Source organism: Eubalaena glacialis, chromosome 2 (genome assembly GCF_028564815.1).
Source record: "Eubalaena glacialis isolate mEubGla1 chromosome 2, mEubGla1.1.hap2.+ XY, whole genome shotgun sequence".
In the NCBI taxonomy this organism is placed as follows: Eukaryota; Metazoa; Chordata; class Mammalia; order Artiodactyla; family Balaenidae; genus Eubalaena; species Eubalaena glacialis.
The window spans coordinates 17,600,325-17,616,664 of record NC_083717.1 but is presented as its reverse complement, the minus strand read 5'-3'; positions in this window follow the sequence as shown (position 1 = coordinate 17,616,664).

Below are 16,340 nucleotides of genomic sequence, written 5' to 3'. Positions count from 1 at the left end.
ATAATAATATCTGTGAGTTAACGACACATAGATGTAAATTATACTCCATAAATAATGGGGCAGTAAATGGAGATAAAATACCAAATGCTTGCATTGTTTGGGAAGTAATAAAAATACTAATTTAAGGTGGACTATTGTAAGTTAAGGCTGCAGATTACACAATGATGTACAACTAAATAATTAAGAGAGGAGAAAACATTAGAAATATATTTGATTAACCTGAAAACAATGAAAGAAGGGAGCAATAAAGGAATGAAACACCAGAAGGAACAAATTGTGGAGAAGTAGAATTGAGTCACCCCCCAGAAAACTCACACTTAAATCAAGTCATTTAATGAAGCCAGTGAACACTTACAGAGCAATTGTGAAAACTGATAGTCATCTGAATTTACGGGGTGGGGAACAGTAAATGCAACTGGCACTCACTCCTGCTGCACTTTATTAAGTTGCATGCACAGCACCCTGCTATGTCCATTTGGATCTCCCAGACTGGAACTGGCTGCCTGAAATTAGACTTTCCCTAGCAGAATATGAAAATCTCATTGTGGAGCTCTTGTCCTATAAATGTTTGTCCCCAAGTCTGTGTGCTCTCTCTCTCTTCTCCTCAGTCTTCAAAGATCACTTTTGCTGTTGGGCCTGATCCCTTACCCAGGACTCCCCTTTGCTTTACATATGCCTGCTTGAGTAGGAGACTTTTAAATTCCTGTGACTGCTGTCTTGTGTATGGTAACTACTGACATTCAACACCTTAAAAAAGGGAGGGAGCAGAATACCCAGCTGGCAGAGTGTCATCATAACACAAGTGAAAATAAGTAAATAAACAAATAAATCAACAGGATGATAAACTTAAATCCAATTATATCCGTAATTACATAAAAGCCAAGCAAAGATTGTCAGACAGGATAGGAAAAGCAGCTACAAACTCTTCATAATACTTAGGACATAAGATTGAAAAAAAAATAGATGGAAAAAAGATACACCATACAGACACCAACCAAAAGAAAATTAATGTACCTATGTTAATATCATATAAAGAAGGCATAAGACAAGATATTTTGTTAGAGGTGATGATTAAAAAGTCAATTCAAGAGAAAAAGGTATAACAATTCAACGTGGCCCAGTAACAAAATTCAAAACATATAAAGCAAATATTGACAGAATTTTTTTAAAGAAATAGAGACATTCTCAATCTAGTTTAAAAAATAGCCAATGAGGAGACAACACAGGGTTTTCACAGTTACACTTCTCACAGGGTTTGTACAGTTTCTGCCTCTCTTGATCTAGGCTTGTATTTCTGAGGGTGGGCCGTCCAGAATCTTCCCCTCATCCCAACATAAAGGAGAAAATCATACTGATTGCTTCCTCCTTGGCTGTCAAGGTGCCTCTGGGCAATTTTCCATTTTGTGCCCTGGGACTTGATTCATACACACAGGGATGACCCCCTTTGGGATTTCCTCACCAATTTAGCCATTACCATCCATTAATGCCTCCATTTAAATGAGTTTATCAAATTAGTGTTGTCTCCTAATGGGCTGGAATTCCGAGTTGGTCAGCTTTTGCAGAAGAACAGTAGGAACTTAAAAGGATGACACAAGATGATGTTTCTCAGACCAAGGGAGAGACCCATAGCACAGGTGTCCAATGGTTTTCCAGTGACTGTGTGTAAGACAACACTCAGCCACCGAGTGTGGAAGCTGGTCTCTTTATATCCTTTTCATTAATCAAAGAGAGTTTCTCTTTTTAGTTCTGGAGAGTCCTTGGCATTTCTGTCACCCGCATGAATCTTCCACTGAAGCCAAGGAAGTTGTCTTAGAGTCTGGGCAGTATTATCAATATTCCTTCATTTTTTATACTCGTTATTGTTGTCACCATGGATTAGTGGTCAGTGGTACTAGTTTTTCATTTATTCATTTAACCAAAGTAGGATAGCCACTTTGTGCCAGGCATGTCATTCTAAGGAATTTGAATTTTCTCCTTGAAGGGGTTGAGGAACCACAGTGAGATTTTAAACAGAGGAATCATTTGACCAGCTGTCCTCTTCGAAAAATGACACTAGCTGCTTCTCTCTGAACTTTTCATTTAAAAAGAAAAAACAACAAATCTATCAAAGTGCTCTGAAATTGGTGAGAACCAAAAAAACCAAAAAATCTCTTTTCTCACCCTTCTGCTACCATCCAGGAAAGCACAGTTGGCCATCCTCTACTTTCTGCTCTTAAAGAGTGCGCCAAGAAAGATGGTCCAGACAATGAAAAGTCATAGTTGCTTGACTACACCTTCAGGCACCTGATCACTCTCTATCTGCAGCCTTTGGGAAGCCGACTCAGCTTCTCCATCTCCTTGGAGGCTGACGTAATCCTCTGAGGTCTACCTCCTCTCGTTTTTTAAGTGAGGAAACAGACCGCCCCAAGGTGGTAGAGTCCAGGCTCAAGCGGATATATTCTCATTTTGATTGCTCCTTCCAAAACACCACAGGGCCACTGAAGAGAAATGAACTATTGTCCACCTGGGACTGAGCTTTATGGCTTCTTTCCACAGTGTTCCATGACCAGGATCTCATCCCCTTTGGGGACGTCACCTACTGGCTTCCCTTAATGACTGCACTTTATCTTTCCACTCCTCATTCACATTAAAGAATAACTTTCATTTCACTTTTACCCTTCAAGTGAGTCTTGACAGCGATTTTTCCTACCCCTTTCCAGTAGTGTTCAGTGATAATGTCAAAACCTGGCTGTAGACCTACTTTGGCTAGGCAGTGCTTTTCTCTCAGCATCTTTAGACTTCACTACAGACCTGGCATTGTAGGGTGGATGCTCTTTGCTAATATGTTTTCCCCTTTCATTTCCGCTCCTCTGAGAAGCAGATTATCACTAAACTAAATGCCGTGAGCAAAACTTAATTCATTCCGCGAATTCACATCTGTAAAACAAGCAATGATGGGAGAGCTATTTAAAATGAAATAAGAGCTGAAGCTTACACAGTGAAGAAGAAGAAGAAGAAGAGGAAGGAGAAATGGGCTGACATTCCTCTCTCAGTGTGAAGGGATGAAGATGGATTTGATTATCTCACCTGGCTGGTGTTATTTCATTTATTCTTGCTCCCTATTGTTTTCTTTTTTTTTAATAGCTCATATGATACCATAAGGTCTGATGTTATCATCTGGATTTCTCCCTTTAGGAAAGTTGAAGAGCCCCAGGTTAAAAAGTCAGAATCACAGCTCAAAATGTTCATATGAGGCTTTAGTCACTGTGTTCAGTCATGTACGAATGCCAACAACAACTGGAGACTCAGGACTGAATAGCTTACACTTTTTTTGAATAAAGTAAATGGGTTCCTAGTGTGATCTGGATGTGGAAAGAAGACGTGGTTATTGAACGTATTGGTGAAACATCGCGGAATGTAACCTCAGATCCATCCTCCTGTCCAGGCCAGCCGTGTACACACAAAAGTGGGGTGTTTGGGCCCACGGCAGTTTCTTTTACTGATTAAAATATACACATGCACTGACATAAAGCAGTAGTTTCTGCTTCTTCCCCTTTATTCTAAGATGATGGCTGGCATCAGTTTAATATTTGCGGTTTTCTCCTCTCCTCTGACCTGGCTGGGAGCAGGGGAAGGAACTTTCCATAGTTCTTTCTCTTAATTACCAAACACCTGAAAATTCTCCTGTGATAAAGACCCAGACAGCAGCCTTGAGCATGAACTATATTAAGGGAAAACTTGAAGGAGAAAGGAGTGAATAATATAATGCAAAGGGGAACCAATCCAGGGAACTAGAAACTATTATTCCAAACCCTGGGAGCAGAACAGGTGATGCAGGAAAATGAAGGGAGGTGGCATGTGCCTTGTGGCTGCCTGGCAGGCAAGGAGAGCAGGGAAAGAGAACGTGACCAGTGTGGAGCAGTGCAGACCTTTGCGGGGAGGAGACCCCGAGTGCTTGGTCCAGCTCTTGGTCACTTCTGCTGTGTAGGAGACTCTTGGCTGCTGCTTTTGTTCAGGAGCTATAAGCCAGAGAAAAACTAAGGAGCAGAAAGTGAAGATGTATCAGCCTCTGATGGGACCTGGGAGGCAGTGATGGGCATCTCACCCTGATCCTGGCTCCAGAGATCTAAGAACAGCCACGAAACAGGATGGTGTTCTTGAGGGTTAAACCCCGTGCCTCCTGGCTGAGACACATGTCAAAAGGCTGGCCAATGACAACATATGATTAGTAGTTGCAAACAGGACACCCCCCCATCCCAGCTGTCCCAGGGCTCTCCACACCATCAGGAAGATTCAGAGGGAGGCAGATAATCTCTCCTCTCTTTGGAAACATCGGAAGAAAATCTAAGAAATTACTTCCAATCTGATCCTTACCACTGAATGCCCCACTGAAGAGGATAAGCGAGGGACAAATACATTAGCCCCCTTGTAAAATGGCTTTTGGAGAAGTCAGATCGGATCCACTGAGCCCGATGATCATTACAACCTGTAATCAGTGAAACCACACTTCACAGTTAATGGGACACTTGCTTAGCCTCATCCAGCTCAGGGGAGCCGCGTGTGGACATGGTGCGGAAGGAAGAAAAACATCCTCGCCTGCAAAACTGCTCCGTCCCTTTCTGTGCAGGCTCGAGGTCAGCTGGATTTTATTTCTCGGGCGTTGTTCATACTGGTGGTCCTACTAGCTGGGGTGAGCCAACTGAGCTGGTTTGTGGAATGTGGGCTGCAGCCTTTGGCTTCCAGCTCAAGTCAGAGCCCTGGGATCTGGCCACTGCTGAGAGCAGGTCTCCCTGAGTCTTTGTTACCAAGGTGAACACAGGTAAGCACCATGAACCAATAAAATGCAGATGAGGGCAGTGGTCATGATCCGATTACCCTCCAGAGTCCATTTACAGCAAATTCAATGCTACTAAATCCCAATGCTGAACATCTAAGGAACCCCATGGGCTCTGTCCAGAAGGAAGATAGGATGATTTAGTAACCTGCTGGAGGCCAGAAAGGAATTTGTCTTTATGAGAATAGGCTACACAATTTAAGGTCTCTCAACATGGGCTTCTTAAGGACATAGCATTATTTCCCTCTAAATCTTTTCTAAGTTACAAAAATTTTCAACTAGAACAAAAGGAACTTTTCCTGTTTTTCAGTAGCATTCCCTTGCTTTTGATTTCTAAATGTTGGCGTCTGGGCTAAAAATCAGAGCATCCCCAGTACAACGGGCAGCAGAGCAGGCTTACCACCCTGTGGGCGAGCAGGAATGGATGCCCACTTCCTGCTCTGGCTGAGTCGCCTTGAGAAAGTGCACCTCAATAAACGTTTTGGATAATAGCAGGTCCTACCTCTGAGGGTGCCTCTCAGGGAAAAGGCCTCCACCAGTGTCCACAGTGGCCATCAGTGCCCTTCGACAGCTCTAATCATTAGGAAACTTTTCTTTTTTTAAGCCCTCATCAGCTTTACTATGCCTCCCACCTCTTCACAAAGGAAACATGAATTTTAAAATGTCTTTGCCCTGGAGCAAAAAGCACTTGGATATAGATACTGTATTTGCCAAATTCAGATAAAAGGTTGATGTGTATTCTTGAGTGGCAGTAGGAACCAGTGTGTCCCATATATGCAAACTCAAATGAACACAGCTGGAGTCAACTTCAGCATTCTATTAAGGGGAACCACATGAAATTGCTAACTTTGTAGGTAGCAGATGAACAATTGGCATCTTTGTACAGTTCAGCCTATAACATGATGGTTAAGAATGCAGACTTTGGGGGCTTCCCTGGTGGCACAGTGGTTAAGAATCCACCTGCCAATGCAGGGGACACGGGTACGAGCCCTGGTCCGGGAAGATCCCACATGCCGTGGAGCAACTAAGCCTGTGAGCCACAACTACTGAGCCCAAGTGCCACAACTACTGAGCCCAAGTGCCACAACTACTGAAGCCCATGCGCCTAGAGCCCGTGCTCCGCAACAAGAGAAGCCACCGCAGTGAGAAGCCTGCGCACCGCAAGGAAGAGTAGCCCCCACTCGCCGCAGCAAGAGAAAACCTGCAGCGCAACAATGAAGACCCAACACAGCCAAAAATAAATAAATAAATTTATTAAAAAATAAAAAAGGAATGCGGACTTTGGAGGGCTTCAATGTAAATTTTTGACATTATCTCCAAATAAAGGTAAACATGCAGTCACACAGACACACTGACAGTATTTACAAACTACTCTTAATTCATAGTAAGTTATTAATTCTTAACACTGTATTTATTATAATATTTAGAGACTTGTTTTGGCATATCTTCATTTTTAATTTTTTTAATTTTTAAGAAATTAAAATTTTTTTTATGGTTTATTTTTTTTTTTTTTGGCCATGCCATGCGGCTTTTGGGATTTTAGTTCCCTGACCAGGGATCGAACCCAGGCCCTTGGCAGTGAGAATGTGGAGTCCTAACCACAGGACTGCCAGGGAATTCCCTTCATCTTTTAATATACTTGAACCTCATAAAAACATACAATTGGCTTGATTTCCTTAATCTCTGAGAGGCTGCAGAGAAGGTAACAGCTAAAAGCCATTAACCCCTGTATATTTCTCATGTGAAAATACAAAAGGAGAATATTGCTCAAAGGATAAAGCTAGCAGAGTCCTCCTTTGTTAGAGACCTTGAGTTCTACCCACAGGTCCCCTGTATCTCCAGCTCAATGATATGCTCAAATGTTTGGGAGGGGGGTTGGTGGCACCATGGAATACTGTATATCACTGCCCATGCCAAAAAATGCAACCCTGAGCTCATTGCCAATGTTCGTTAAATGCCCTATTGAGAGAAATAACATTTAGGAAAAAAAAATAATTGAAGATTACAGTACTCCACATCCTCAGATGCTCTGAAATCTCACCATGGATTAATACAGTTCAGTAAAGAACTGCTTAGTTACAATATTTTAATGACTATATTCCCAAACTGCTTCACAGAATTGCCTGTATAATGGGTCAATATGATAGTGCACTGTTGCAAAGTCACTGTTGAATCTATTATAATAATATTGTTCTGATTTCAAATGGTGTTCGCTTTATGTATAGAGGAACTCCCATTTGGTCTTGAAACCAAGACCAGTACATTTTGTAAATGACTAGATTACCATTTTCAGGATGGCAATTAGAAATCTTAGAACCAAATTCATGGTCCTTTAAGTAAGCGTCAGTTTTTCTTAATCTTATTCCAAGTGCACTTTATGTACCTGCCATTATTTCGTTTTCTCTTAATTTTAAAAATCAGCCTTATTGAGCTATGATTTAAATGCAATGAAATTCACCAATTTTAAGTGTAAAATTCAATGAATTTTGACAAACGTTGTAGAGTTCTGTAACTACCACCACCCTGATGGTATATAGAGCAATCCCATCACCCAAATAAAGTTCCCCAGTGCTCATTTTCTATCAATCTCCATTTCCCATCTCCAGGTTTTGGAAGCTACGGATCTGCCACTATAGTTCTGCCTTTTCTAGAATTTCATATAAATAGAATCATACAGTCTTTTATCTGGTCTTTTGCATTTAGCATAGTCCTTTTGAGATTTATCTGTGTTGTTGCGTTTATCAACAGATCATTCCTTTCTATTGCTAAATAGTAATTTCATTGTGTGAATATACGGATATGCTAAGATACAGATTGATTCCAATTTGGAGCTATTATAAATAAAGCAGTGACGAACTTTAGAAGTATTTGTGTGAACATATATTTTTCATTATCTTGGGTAAATATGTAGGAATGGAATTATTGGATCATATGTTAAGTCCATGTTTAACTGTGTAAGAAACTGCCAAGGTGGTTTCCAAATTGGTTGTACCATTTTGCATTTCACCAGCAATATATGAGCATTCCAGTGTTTGCATATCCTTAGCAACACATGGCATTGTCAGTCTTTTTCATTTTATGTATTCTAGTGCATATGTAGTGGTGTATTATTGTGGTTTTAATTTGCATTTTCCAATGGTTATTGATGTTAAGCATATCTTTATGTTATTTGTCATTCATATATCTTCTTTTGGGAAGTGTGTGGTCAAAACTTTTGCCCCTCCTACCTTTTTAAAATTGGGTTGTTTGTCTTATTATTGAGTTGTAAGAGCTCTTTATATGCTCTGCATATATTCTGGGTACAGATCTTCCTTGACTTACCATGGGGTTATGTCCCAATAAACCCATTGTTAAGTTGAAAATATTGTAAGTCGAACCAATATAAGTTTGGGGCCATCTGTATATTTGTGCAAATATTTTCCTCCAGTCTGTTTCTTGCTTTTCATTTTCTTAACAATGCTTTTCAAAAGCAAAAGTTTCTAATTTTGATAGTCTAATTTATAAAATTTTTATTTTATAGTTCTTGATTTTCATGTCCTAAGAAATCTTTGCCTAAACCAAGGTTAAAAATATTGTCTTATATTTTCTTCTAGAAGTTTTGGTTTTTGACTTTACTTTTACATCTATGATCTATTTCAAGTAAATTTTGGTACGTGGTGTGAGGTAAGGGTCCAAGTTCATTTTTTGCACATCAACATTCAATTTTTCCAGCATCATTTATTGAAAGGAATAGCAGTTCTTCATTATCTTTGCACCTTAAAAAAAACCCAATAGACCATATGTGCATGTATTTATTTCTGGACTCCGTGCTGTTTCATTGATTTAGATGTATATGTGATTGCTGCAGCTTTATAGTAAGTCTTGAAATTAGGTGATATGTGTCTTCCAATTTTGTTATTTTTTTTCTCCAAATTATTTTAGGTATTCCTTTACATTTCCATGTACATTTCAGAACCAGCTCATGGGTTTGTGCAAAAAAAAAAAAAATACTGATGGGATTTTGATTGAAATTACGTTGAATCCATATGGCAGACATGAAACTGTGCCTTATAGACCTTCTGCTACACGGAGGTTAATTGATCCAGGGCCCCAGATGCTTCCCTTTGAAATCCACTGCTTCCTTTGGGGCAATATCACACCTGCCATGGGCTGCTCCCCAGTCAAGGACTGAGTGCTATGGGGACACTAAAAATGACTCATTTCTGGGGACATAGAACTCCTCTTTTGGCCAATTTAAGCTCAAGGAATCTTTGCCATCTTTGTTGAGGCTTCCTTAGACTGCATGACACCCTACCCTCCCTCTTTCCCTCACTGGGGCTCACACTTGGCTCTTACTCTGTCCTCTCTCCCAGCCTTTTCTGGCTCTCTCCCTAATCGTTTTCTCACAGGCATCTTCCTTAATAAAATTCTTGCATGTTTTTCCATAACCCTGCCTTTATGTCTGCTTCTCAGAGGGTCTGGATTAACACAAATAGTACCAAGAGTGATCTGGGTAAACAGGCAGCAAGATGGGGCAAAGAATGAATTTACCTAAGTCTTGGCAGTTAGGGAGCACATGTATGGTCCCTGGCACAAGATGCAGTCCAACTGCTAAATAGTTCACTGGCAGTGACCCTTGAAATTGTCCCTGTGGATGCAAAGCTGTGGTGGGTGTGATGATACTGCATTTGGAAATACGAAGAGAGCAGTGTCTGCAATGTGGGCTGCCCCACATTTCACACCTAGGGAAACTGCTCCAGCCCATGAACTGGGTGACAAAGAAGGCTGCCAGCTCTGATGAGCACCCAGAGCGGGTAAGAACACTGCATCAGGCCCAGGCCACGATGCCCTCAGCCCAGCCATTGGGATCATCCAATTAAGCAGATCCTCTGCTTTAGGAAGTGTCAGTGGGCAAAAGGTGTTGCAGTGTAAAGCTTATGCTAAGCTCCAGTAGGAGGGTCACAACACAGGCCAATGTGATTCTGGAGTCAAGCCAGGCCATCCTTAGCAGAGAAGGAAACAGAACCTAGTATGTCACTGGCCCTGTGAGAGCTAGAATGCTGAACTATGAAGCACCAAGTGACCATGAATCCAGAACGTCCCATTATGAGCTGGGTTCTCTCAGACCAACCAAGTCCTAAAGTCAACGGGCCCAGAAAGTCCACCACAAGACGGAAGTGGGGCATCCAAGATCAAGTCCAAACAGGACCAGAGGGCACATGTCAGTTGCATGAGCAGGTAACCCCAAACCCCTGTCACCCACTGGGGTTGTACCAGTGTAACTACTCCGTACCTAAGGAGGAGGAAAGATTCAAGGTTGGTTTGCAGATATGTTGGCTCCGTATGTGGGTACAAGTCAACAATGGGCAGGGGCTGCATTACGGCCACTTTCATGGGTGACTAAAAAGCAGGAGAAAGGGAAAATTTCCCCAGTGGGCAGAGCATTGAACCTGACGTTGCCTGATGTGAGAATACAGACTACTGGGCAGTGGCCAGGAAGGAAAAGGACGGGAAGACTGGGGCAAGGATTTCTGGGATAGAGACATGTGGAGGGACAATAAACCAAGTCAGCACAGAGTGTACAGATGTTCGCATCACACTTTAATGCCCACCACAGAGCATCCACAGAAGGGGCCCCGAATAACTAAGCGGACAAAATGACTTGACCAGTTGACATTCGTCAGCTTCATCATCAGCCAGCCAGAACTCACAGGATAGGCCCAGGAACAGAATGGCTATGGTGGCAGAGACAGGCTACAGACAAGTCCAGCAGCGTGAACTTCCTCTTCCCAAGGCCTATCTCACTACTTCTGGCTTTGAATGTCCAACTTGTCTGCAACAGACCCCAGTGCTGAGCCCCAGTGTGGCACTGAGGAACCACCAGGTCCTATAGTTTCCATATTGGGGGGCCCAGAGGTTTGTCATCGTAATAGATACCTGCTCTAGGGATGGATTTTCCCAGGAGCCTCAGCTGTTTAAGAAGCTCTTGAAGGTTCATGAATTTATTTACAAAACAAAAATAGACTCACAGACATAGAAAACAAACTTATGGTTACTAAAGGGGAAAGTGGTGGGGGGAGGGATAAATTAGGAGTTTGGGGTTAACAGATACACACTACTATATATAAAATAAGTAGGGGTTTCCCTGGTGGTGCAGTGGTTGGGAATCTGCCTGCCAATGCAGGGGACACGGGTTCGAGCCCTGGTCTGGGAGGATCCCACATGCCGCGGAGCGACTAGGCCCGTGAGCCACAATTGCTGAGCCTGCGCGTCTGGAGCCTGTGCTCCGCAACAAGAGAGGCAGCGATAGTGAGAGGCCCGCGCACCGCGATGAAGAGTGGCCCCCGCTTGCCGCAACTGGAGAAAGCCCTCGCACAGAAACGAAGACCCAACACAGCCATAAATAAATAAATAAATAAATAAATAAATAAATTAAAAAAAAAAAATAAGTAAAGAGCAAGGACCTACTATATAGCACAGGGAACTATATTATTATCTTGTAATAACCTATAATGGAAAAGAATCTGAAAAAGTTTTATATGTATATATATATAATACTATACATTTATATATATATATATATATATATATATATATATATATATACACATATAAATAACTGAATCACTTTGCTGTACACCTGAAACTAACACAACATTGTAAATCAACTATACGTCAATAAATATATATATATAAACATAAATAATTAAAAAAAGAGTTGATAAGAAATGTTGGTTGTGTGGCAGTAAAGAGAGATGATAGGATTCAAGTTTAAATAAATACCTAAAAGGTCAACAGTATATTAAGGTAAAGGCTAACTTTCTTTTAAGGATCCTCAGGCCCACCTTTCTACATTTTAATAGCCAATAGTTTTCCCTGATTATCCTCTGAGTCAGTGAATCCTTTGATAGAATTGCAAACAGTGTTTCAGGGTTCCACAGTCACAAAGAAAGCAGGGCAACTATCTAGTGGCAATGTGCCCAGAAAGGGTGTTCCTTTTGGCAGAAGGAACCGGAGCAATTTCCAAAGTAGTATTTATTCTTTTTAAAATTATGCACACAATCAAGGTCTGGGTGAACTGACTTCTCTCATCCATGAGCTAATGTGTAGGTAGGCTTATAATTTGGAGCCCTCACTCAGGAAATCCTGAAATGAAGTTTCTTTCAGAAGTGTTGACTCATCGCCTCGGCATTTTCTCAATATATCCATTTAAAACACCAATTACTAATTCTAAATTGCCTTCTAAATTCTGCAGGTGATTTTCAGATGAACTGTGGCTTGGCTAATTCTGGTGAGTGTTGTTTAGAATTTGGTTTTGCACTGAAAATAGCTTTGATTTTTGCTTTTGATAAAAAATAAATGGAAACTACTAGAAAAGGTCCAACCAACTGAATATTTCCTGGATCTACCACTGTGACTCCAGCACAATCTACACGAGTCCATGAGGTTTACATTCAAAGATGGCATTCATCCATGCACACTTTTCACATCTGTAGAAAGCAACTCCTTGGCACAGGATAGTTTATGGAAAAACCATTGCTTTTAACCATCTATGTGCAATTCCCAGGAAACATGCATGAGATGTCAAACATTAATGTTACTCAGTGTCAAACATTAATTTGTACTACTCAGTGTCAAACATTAATTTTAATTTAAAACTAATGATTTCAAACCTTCAACAAAAGCAGATACCTCTCATGGAGAGCCATGAATATGATGGATTTTTAAGTGATTTTTTTATGTTGGATGCATGCAGAAAGCATCCATTCTGAAGCAGAATTTCTAAGTTGAGAAAAAGGAGAACAAAGGTAAAGATAAGAATTTGGGGGCTTCCCTGGTGGCGCAGTGGTTGAGAATCTGCCTGCCAATGCAGGGGACACGGGTTCGAGCCCTGGTCTGGGAAGATCCCACATGCCGCGGAGCGACTAGGCCCGTGAGCCACAATTGCTGAGCCTGCGCGTCTGGAGCCTGTGCTCCGCAACAAGAGAGGCCGCGATAATGAGAGGCCCGCGCACCGCGATGAATAGTGGCCCCCACTTGCCACAACTAGAGAAAGCCCTCGCACAGAAACGAAGACCCAACACAGCCATAAATAAATAAATAAAAAATTTTTAAAAAATGCTAAATACGTATATATTTATAAAAAAAAAAAAAAAAAAAGAATTTGGTTTCTCACCTCATCAGTTGTGTGTGACCACAGTTTGGAAACTGGGGATACACACAGTGAAAGGGAGGGCAGGGCGCAGGAAAGGATATTGGCAGAAGGAAGGCCTTCTTTTTTGTAAAGTTTGCTTCTAAAAGAGCATCAGCCTCCCTGGGTTGGCCAATGGGATGCTTATTCTTCAATAACTATAACATGAAGTTGCTTAAAAACAAAAATATTTACAGCCCCTAAAGTACTGAACACAGCTATTCACTCTGCATGTATATTTGTTTACAGCCCTCAGTGTTCAAGCTATAAAAGAACATAGGACCTCAAATTGTTACTGAACATAAGTTGGTGGGCCTGACACACAGTGAGGCCAAAAAATACTGAAACGTCGAAATCTGGAACAGAGAAAGCTTTATTGCAAGGCCATGCAAGAAGAACAGGTGGTTCATACCCCTCAAAACCCCGAACTCCCCGAAGGTTTTCAGCAAAGCATTTTTAAAGGCCAGATGAGGGAGGGGCGTTGTTGGTTGTTGCAGACTTCTTGGTGTTGGAATCCTTCATTCTTGCAGCTGTATGCGTAGGTCAGGTCATGATGTTCCTGTAAACCTCCGAAAAGACCAATGTTATTCTCTGTTCTGCAATGTTTTATCTCTATATGAATGGAAAAGTGTCATACCCTTAAAGGTCAGAGCCTTGAGAATGGGCTATCCTGTACATTTCAGGCTATAGGCAACATTTCTAACTGGAAGCAAAAGCAATAGGGTACAAAGGTTAAAGTAAAAGAAACAGATCTAATATGGAGTTAGATTTGTTCTTCCCTATGACAAAATCTCATGGAAAAATCAATCTCATATAGTATTAGGGAAAGAAGGCAGTGGATGGAAATGACCAAGCTACAGACTCTCAAGGGATACTTCCATTTGGAAGTTATGAAAGAGGAACTTAAGTTTCAACTTTGGGGTAAGCCTTATGAATTTTAATGTCTATTCCTAATCCTAGGTTCTATGAAGTCATTAAAAATGCTACCTATGGCCAAATTTTTGTCATACTCTTTGCTGCCACATCCCTTTATGCCACCCTCACATTTTCACAGGGGAAAAAAAAAAGTTTTATCAAAGACTTACATGGCTTTATTTTCTTCATGAACATTTAGTACATGCAAATTATTTGACATTGACTAGTTTGGAGTTCTTCAGCCAGGACTGTATTTTCCAAACCTGAAGAATTGAATCGAGACACGTGTTCCACATGGTGGTATCAACAGGAGAGCATATTTGAAATTTCAACATACGGCTAAGAAAAGGCTCTATTCTCTTCCTCTGTCCTAAATCCCTCCTTTTATTGCTCTTCTTATCTTCTCCTCCTTCTATCCCTATTTCCATACTCCTCCTCCAGTTTCTTCTGATTCCCAATCAAACACACACACACACCCCCCACCCCACATTTTTATCTCTTTTCTTTCCTTTCGAATTTTGCTTACTTCTCTACTCTTCCTCCCTTTTATTTCTTCTCTTTCTGTTCATCATTTTAAGACTGAGGTATTAGAACGGGGCTCTGAGGACTCATTAAGGATGGAAAGTACAGATCAGCTTTTGTTGTCCTCCAAATTGGGGGACATTTCTAATGCTCCCTTTGGGGAAGAAAGGAAACTGAAAAGTCAACAATGTTAGTGAATTCTTAGTTTCCAGGAATTAAATTAAAAACTAATTCTTGATATTTAAGACCTTAGAGACTAAGCCTCAGGACATAGCACCAATGGACACAGAATTTCAATAGATTTATGTATTAGTAAGTTTTATTCACAGTTGCCATTCTGGATAGTATAACAGGAAGAAAGTTTCTTATTTTTTAAGTAAAAATTTTATTAAAATACACTATACATACAGAAAAGTGCATGAATCATAAATATACAGCAGATTGAATTTTCACAGTTAACCATCCTTATCACCAGATCAGGAAATATAGGGCATTACCAGACCCCTAAAACTCCCTGAACTGGCCCCTTCCCAGTCATTAAGTCCCATCAAAACTATCTATTCTCCAAAATCCCTTCACCATGGATTAGTTTGGTCACTTTCTGAGTTTTACATAAGTAAAATTGCACAGTAAATATATATTTCTGACCATTTCTTTTGCCTAACATTATTTCATGACATTTGTTTCTATTGCTAAGGTATAGCCATGGTCTATCTCCTCACCACTTTATTGTAATTAATTGTATGCTCCTATTTATACATTCTATTGTTGATAAATATTGATTGGTTTCCAGTTTTCTGGCTATTATAAATAAAGCTGCTCTGAATGTTCTCATATATGTCTTTTGGTGTACACATATATGCCTGACAAAATTGCTAGGCATTTACCTAGGAATGGAGATGCTGGGTTATAGAATATGTGTAGTGTAGTTTTAATAAATACTGCCAGACAGGTTTTTAAGGTGGTTGGACAGATTTATACTCCGGCCAGAAATATATAAGAATTCCAATTGTTCCACATTCTTGCCAATAGTTGGGGTATTCTGTCTTTTTATCATTAGCTATTCTGTCAGTTGTGTAGAAGTATTTCATCGTGGTTTTAATTTTTATTTCCCTCCTGACTAATGGGCATGTTTTCTTATGTTTATTGATGATTTCAGTATTTTCTTTTGTAAAGTGCTGTTCAAGTCTTTGTCAATTTCTCTATTGTGCTGTTTGTCTCTCTTGTTGATTTGTAAGGTGTGGTAGGCAGCTCTAAAATGGCCTGCAATGGTTCTCACCTCCCGTATTCATGTCCCTTGAGTGTGGACTGAGCCTAGTGACTACATGGCAAAAGTAATGAGGGAAGAAGTAAACAGGGAAGAACAAATCTGACTCCATATCCGATGTTTTCTTTTACTTTAACCTTTGTATTCTATTGCTTTTGCTACAAGTTAATCACTAAAGAGATGTTGCCTATAGCTTAAAGTATACATAACGTCCCATCTCTGGGAACCCTGACTCCTATGCCTGAGTGTTAAGCTAAAATACCTTTGTTTAAGCTCACAGGAAATATCCTGGCCAAGCCCACCTGTGAAACATCTGCAGGAAGAAATTAACACATCCCCTCCCTCAGGAGTCTGGCCAGAACCAGGATAAGTTCCAACAACTTATCACCTTTTTTACTTTACCTCCTCACCTCCCCTTCTTTGTTCTATAAAAGAAACTAGCATCCAAACCTGGGCAAGATGGTTCTTTAGGACACTAGCCCACCATCTTCTTTGTGTGCTGGCTTTCCAAATAAAGTTGCTACTCTTTGCCCCAACAACTCATCTCTCAGTGTATTGGCCAGTTGTGCAGCAAGCAGTAAGCGCTTGGTCTCGGTAACAAGATATCACCTCTGACATTAGGTTATAAAATGATGGTGACTTATGTCTTGCTG